Here is a 6,403-nt window from a genome sequence, read left to right on the forward strand (position 1 = left end):
AGGAGCTCCAGCCCCCAAAAACCCCCCCCACCGAGCTCATAGAAACAATTCACTTGGTGCACATCTGAGCCATTTGGAGTCTCCACAAGACACAGTCTCTGCTCCAAAACGACTCTTCTGTTTACATTAGAAGCTAATTTCACCTTGAAGTGACCCATTCCCTGCATGGCATCATCAAATACCAACAAAATTTGTAATACTTTGAGCAGGTCACTGTTAGGTCAAACTTGGCCCAAAACCCAGCTCTTACAGAGCCAGAAACCAAGAGGAAGGTTTCTATGTATGCTTGCTTAGAAAATTCAAACAGAAACAGATGTGGGTTTCTTTTCTAAACAAATGAACATCCCCCTGAAGTGTCCGCAACTCAAACCCACAGGCAAAGACCAGCTCTAATGCCTGCGAACCCAAAAACTGCCTGCAAACTTAACACATGCGCAGCATCGCCTTTGTTCAAGCTGAGAAAGGCAGATAGATGCTAAACCCAGGAAGATGATGGCCCCCCATCAGCCTAAACAAATGTAAATCACTAGTGCCAAGGACAAATTAGAGAGATTTGAGGATGGCCTCAGGCTGCCTGGTCCAGCAGGGGAGGGGCTGGAAAGGAGCTTTTGGAGATGCAGCCCATGCAACCAGGGAGAGGTGAAGGCAGCAGAACTCTTCACACACAGAGATGCTCAGACCCTGAGCTCCTGTCCCGCTTCCCCACTGCTCCCATCCACACTAAACCACCATCCAGCCTCATCCAGCAAACAGCTCCTCACCCTCTCCGGACCCCTCCACAATCCCTGGGGAACTGCGATGTCTCCCAGCTCCCTGTGAACTCTTTGGCACATGGAGTCCACACGGGAGCTCCCAGCAGCATCCCAACAGCCTATGCAGGGGCTGTTTGTGAGAATGAGCTACTCTGGACTGTGGTGAGCAGAGAAATGCATCCATGCCTGCACTCACTGCTCCCACAGGGAACAGGCACAGAAACCTGCATCAGTTGCAGTACGAAACCCAAAAAACCCCAAGTATTTGTCATCGTGTCATCGCCTCTCCCCAGCGCCCACCCGCAGGCTCGGGGATGCGCCGCGCTCGGTCCCCCCTTTGCCGTCACCTCTGACGCTGTGACAGTTGAGCAACACCGGCTGAATGATGTGCTCTGTTTGCGAGCTGCAATGAGACTGCAGAAAAACCACTTCCCTGTTTGTTCTTCCAGCACAGAAATAGGAACACAAACAGAAAGAGAGTGCCCCCAGCGGCACCCACACCGCTCCGGCCGGCCCGCACCCCGCTCACAGGGACCCCCAACACCCGGGGACACCCGGTCCTGCACCCCCCCGTCCCATTGTCTGCACCCCGGTGGGTACCGTGGAGCCGAGGGGCTGCTCTCAGTGCATCCCCTCTGCCTGAACTATTCCTTTGCTCTGTCTAGGAATACCAGCCAGTTGTTAGAAAGTATAAGAGGGCCGGTATAAGCAAGCGTAACTATAGGAAGGGTGGAGGGCTGGAAGGTCCCAGCCTTGATGGTACAACGGTTGTCCCCATAGGATTTCCCTTTCGTTAACCATTTTGGAGCCAAGCACTGCTATAGGAGGCTCTGACGGAGCAGCAGCATCCTCCAATGCAGGCACAGCCCCTATTTCACAACAACAGCAGAACAAACTTGTTGACCGAAGGATGCGCAGCGGCTGTGCCAACAGATCCTGGTGCACAGCCCTTACATCTTAGAGCGGGGAAGCCACGCTGCTCCTCTCCTACCCTCCCTTGTAACCTTGTGAAGTGTCAGTGTGGAAAGGCACGAGCCTGGTACCCAGAACAGTCATTTTCTGGGCGGTGGGAGCCTGTCCCTGCAGCTCCTCTGCCTCCTCCACAGCCTGCTGTCAGCTCCCACCTCTTAAGCAAGAACTCAACTGCCCAGGTGAAGGGAGAGCCATTCCTCCTCTCCTCCACTGCACCCCTGCCTGGGCTCCCTGGGGCAAAACTTCATCTCATTTAAATTTAAAACAAACCAAGCCCCGTTTACTTCCTGTGCTTTGCCCTTTTCCACGTCTACAGGGGGATGCTTTGGGGTTTATTCCTTTACTACTGACATTTATAACTTTGCTTGCCTCTTCTGACTCCTTACCCTCTAATTAGCCATGCTTTTTTCTTCAGCAAGCTCAGACAGAGCACAGGTAATCAGAAAGGTTACTGCGGGCACTTGGGGCCACCCCTGCCTTTGGGCAGGAGGAAGCAAGCGGGGACACAGGGACACAGGGACCCGTCTCCTTGCCCGCAGTCGGCTGCCCCATCCTACATCCTCTGAGCATCCCCACCTCAGAGAATCAACAGTTGCTATGAGCACACCACTCTTTGTACCAAACACCCACAAACAGGCAAAGACCAGCTCTTATTTGAAATCCCTTCCTTTGGGGACCACCCATCCACCAACTTCCCAAACTTGGGTGTCAAACACTACCAGCAGCCACCAGTACTTCAAATGAACAGCATCTCCCTGCCTACAGACCTAATGTGTACCCTCCCATGCTTTACTCCAAGCCTTCATTTTTAGCCATCAGCCCTCAATTTTCCTAGGAAAAACAAATTTAACCTTTGATTTAACCTTTCGGCAAGCTATTTTTACTTCTATCTCAAGCTTATTTTAACCTCAGTAGCCAATAAACCCTTAAAGGTCAAACACCATTCCTAAGAGCGGGGCTCCTTACCCCAGGGAGAAAGGTTGAGATCACCGATTTTTTGCCTTTCCCAAGCAAAACCCCCTCGGAGCAATGTCCCAGCGGTAGGAGGGTCTCGGCTCCAACCCATCAGTAAACAATATTCACCGTGGGTGCTGAGAGCAGGAGCTGGGAATTTTCCCTCTGAATGCCATCCTTCCCTTCCCACTCAGCGCTCAAGATGTACAGGTATGGAAAAAAATATATATATATATGATATCTCTCCTCCTAATTGCACCCGAGGTTGACAACTCAGGAGCTCCCCTGCCTCTGCAGCGCTTCCCAACTCCAGCTCGGTGCTTCCACCAGCCAGGGAGCCCAAGGTAAGGATCCCATCCCACCCTGGGGCAGCAGGTAAACGCTCTATCTCACCCCATCCCACCCTGGGGCGGCAGCTAAGAGCTATCCCATCCTGCATCCTGGGGCGGCTGAGACCTCAATCCCACCCCGGGGCTGCAGGTAAGGGCTCCATCCCACCCCGCATCCCGTTGCAAAGCGCTGGATGCCCCGTTCGGCAGGAGGGAAGCGGCGCGGGGTCCCCGGAGGATGAGGAGGGAGCCCGAGGGCAGGTGCCCGGTTCCGGTTTGGGGGGGGGGGGAGGACCGCACTACGCAGGACCCCCACGGCGCAGGGGGACCAGGGAGGGGATGCATTTGCCCCTGGGGGATGCGCGGGGCGGGGGGGATGCGGGCGCCTCCAGGGCCCGGCATCCCGGGGACCCATCGGGGACAGGCGGTGGGGAAGGAAGGGGGAATGGAGCGAGGGAAGGGCAGGCGGGAGCCGGCACCGCCACGCCCCCGGGCAGCGCCATCCCGGCCCCGCGCAGCGCTGCGCGCCCGCGGGAACCGCGGATCCTCAACACAGCCCCCCCCCCCGGGGCCGCGCATCGCCCCGCGGAGCCGCGGAGCGCGCTCCCGCCCCGCGGCGGGCAAGGAGAGCGCAGGGCTGCCTCTGCCGCAGTCATTAATTCGGGGTGGTGGTGGTGGTGGTTGGGGGGGGGGGGATAAATAACAAGTAAATAGAGAATGGAATCAAAACAACCGCGGCGGAGCCGGGAGCCGACCCTGGAAAAGTTGGTGTTTACGTTCCCGCTGCCTCCCTCGTACACTTTAAACCAGGAGTGACCAACATGCGCAATCCGCCCCTGGAAATGCTGCACATCCCCCGCCTCGCAGCGCTTGGGGAGGGTGGGGGGGTGGGGGGGGTAGGGAAGGGGGTGGAAAGGACACACACACAAAAAAAAAAAAAAAGAGAAATAAATCAAAAATGAAGATTTTCAAGAAATAAACCAACGGCAGCAAAAGCCGCGGAATCCCCTCCCGCGGGAAAAGCAGCCCCGCGCCCGCCGCGCCTTTACCTTTGCCAGCAGAGTGTCCTCCAAGAGTTGAGCCGGTCTCTCGGGTTACGGGCGGGGAGGAGGCGGGGGGCGGGGGATGCTCCCGCAGTCCCCGGCCGGGAGAGCCCCCCGTCGACCGCCTCAATCCGGTGTCATTGCCGGGGCCGCGCCGCCGGGGCCCTCCTTTAGGAGCGCCCGCCCGGTAACTCCATGGATGCAACCCCGCTCCCAGCCGAGATGGCCGCTCCGCGGCGGCCGGGCGAGCCCTGCCCGCCTCCTGTTTCTCTTTCTTTTTCACCCCGCACTTCCTCACGCTCTCCTCGCCCCGCCGCTCGGGCTCCGGCAGGGAGGCGGGGAAGCGACTTTCGGAGCGGGGACGGATAATGGTGGCGGCGCTTCCACCACCACCACCACCACCCCCCCCCCCCCCCAACCCCAACCCCAACCCTCCCCCCCTCCCGCCGCTGCTGCCGCCCCAAACGTTCAGTTTCTTCCCGTCCGTCCTCCCCGCGCCGCAGCGGCAGGGCCGGGTGCGGGCAGCGCCGGTCCCATCCCGGCCCGCTGCCGCCCGCCCCTCACCCCGCCGCCGGCCGCCGGGGCCCCATGGCGCTGCCCGGAGCCCCGGAGCCGCCCCGCAGCCGGCCCCGCACACACCCGCACTCACGGCTCTTCCCCCCCCCCCCCCCCCCCCGCCCAGCCCCGCTCCGCTCCGCGCTGCGCACACGCGGAAACGGGGCCGCTCCTTAAATTAAAAAAAAAATAATAAAAAATAAGCTTATACTTTAAAAAAAAAAAACCAGCCCTTTTGGCGCCATATTAATGACGTACTTCAAATTTGCCATTTCTCCTGCGTCAAAAAGACGGTTCTTGCCCATCGCGGAGCGGGCGGGGAACGCGGTGCGGAGCCGTTTACACACACACACCCCCCAGCCGTGCCCCCCCCTCCACCCGCGCACACACACACACACACACACACACACACACACACACACAAACACACACACATACACACACACACCCCCCTTCCCCGCGTAGCAAACTTCCGCGGCCGCGGGGCGGGCGGGCCGGCGGCGTGGGAATTGCCGGGGTGGGCCACGGAGGGGCTGCAGCAGCGAAGCCCCGTGTGTGTGTCTGTACGTGGGTGTCTATAGACCGTGTATGTGTGTCTATAGAACATGTATGTGCGTCTATAGGACATGTATGTGCGTCTATAGACCATGTATGTGCGTCTATAGACCATGTATGTGTGTCTATAGGACATGTATGTGCATCTATAGACCGTGTATGTGCATCTATAGACCATGTATGTGTGTCTATAAAAGTATATGTGTATCTGTAGAACATATATGTGCGTCTATAGACTGTATATGTGTCTATAGAACATATATGTGTGTCTATAGAACATACATGTTTGTCCATAGACTTTGTATGTGTGTCTATAGACCGTGTATGTGCATCTATAGAACATATATGTTTGTCTATAAACCGTGTATGTGTGTCTATAGAACATATATGTTTGTCTATAGACGATGTATGTGTGTCTATAGAACATATATGTGTGTCTATAGACCGTGTACGTGTGTCTATAGAACATATATGTGCATCTAGAGACCGTGTATATGTGTCTATAGGACATGTATGTATGTCTATAGACTGTATATGTGTGTCTATAGACCGTGTATGTGTGTCTGTAGACCGTGTATGTGTGTCTATAGACCATGTATGTATGCTTATAGACCATGTATGTATGTTTACAGACCGTATGTGTGTGTCTATAGACTGTGTATGTGTGTCTGTAGAACGTATATGTGTGAACCCCCCCCCCCAAACTTCACTGATGTCCCAGGGTACCCCCACCCCAGGCACCCCAAAGGGGAGTTTCAGGCTCTGCCCTGTGGGAGCTCGTTCCCCAGGATTCCCAACAGCGCAGCGCTGCTGTGAGATAGAACCGCTTTCTTCAGTTAAAACAGTGCTAATTGCATGGCACGCTCTGTACCGTGCACATCCTTTCAGTCCCGGAGGCCCTCCAGTCAAACACATTGCAGGAGCTGTCTTGCGCTGCTTCAGTTGCTGCAGAAGGTTTAAATCCAGGTTAAAGATGCTCTTTCAGTCACAGGCTGCCATCGTCTCTTAAATCCATTCAGCTAGCCAGCTTTCCCGGTCGTTCAAAACCATTGGGACCACAGAACCACCACAGATGAGGCGTGCGGATGCTCCCCACTGCACAGCCCTTATAATTTACCTAACTTGAAGGAATTTAGGCTGCAACTTTCTGCTTTGGCAGGCTGTGGTCTGAATGCTCCAAGTCCTTTGGCTCTTCCAAGGCTGAAAGCAAAGGAGTATTGTGTCGGTCATCCTCAGGCTTGCT

General features: G+C 56.0%; 1 protein-coding gene across 3 annotated transcripts in view; it reads right to left on the minus strand.

Moving 5' to 3' along the window:
* Positions 1-4,936, minus strand: part of JADE2 (jade family PHD finger 2) — a 76,529-nt gene extending 71,593 nt beyond the window's left edge. Inside the window, exon 1 of one of the 3 annotated variants that reach the window (XM_062638096.1) lies at positions 4,864-4,936. The gene's annotated coding sequence lies outside the window, so the exon portion shown is untranslated. Of the gene's footprint in view, positions 1-4,056; positions 4,459-4,863 lie in introns of those variants that run through there. The other 2 variants (XM_062638097.1, XM_062638094.1) reach the window with 2 other exon arrangements.
* Between the last annotated feature and the right edge of the window lie 1,467 nt (positions 4,937-6,403).

The sequence above is a fragment of the Pezoporus occidentalis genome, unplaced genomic scaffold (genome assembly GCF_034315485.1).
Source record: "Pezoporus occidentalis ecotype Australia unplaced genomic scaffold, CSIRO_AGI_Poc_V1 ctg55, whole genome shotgun sequence".
Taxonomy (NCBI): Eukaryota; Metazoa; Chordata; class Aves; order Psittaciformes; family Psittacidae; genus Pezoporus; species Pezoporus occidentalis.